This window comes from Penaeus monodon, chromosome 30, assembly GCF_015228065.2.
Source record: "Penaeus monodon isolate SGIC_2016 chromosome 30, NSTDA_Pmon_1, whole genome shotgun sequence".
NCBI classification, from domain to species: domain Eukaryota; kingdom Metazoa; phylum Arthropoda; class Malacostraca; order Decapoda; family Penaeidae; genus Penaeus; species Penaeus monodon.
This window is the reverse complement of record NC_051415.1, coordinates 11859431-11859924: the sequence shown is the minus strand read 5'-3', so window position 1 is coordinate 11859924 and position 494 is coordinate 11859431.

The window sequence follows — 494 nt, the reverse complement described above, 5'->3', positions numbered from 1 at the left end:
GAGCAAGCATGACAGCATCTGCTGAACCGAAAAAAAATTCACTGAAGTAGTCATTAAATATCGGCGGCAATTCCAGATGCCGAACGCAGAAACGTATTTGTTTCTCTTGGAATCGGTAAGTGATACAATCCATTTCTTTGTACGTTTGTAGTGTCGTTGTTTTTGTTTCTTATATCACTAACATCATTGCTGTCTTCATTAACATGTCATCATGTCTGATATTATTATTTTATATAATTTCAAATAATCATCATCATCATCTTGCTCTTCCTCCGTCATTGTTTATGCAATTATGACCACTGTTATCTTCTTCTTTTTTCCAACTGCATAATGAAACCATTACAACTTTGAAAATCCACTCTAACATTGTAATTAGGCCATCGCCAGCATCGCCAATCGTCATAATCATCCCAATCATTACCATGATTTCCGCCGCAATGACAATCCTCCTCCTCCTCTTTCACCTAACCCTTTCTTTCGCTGTGTTGGGGTAT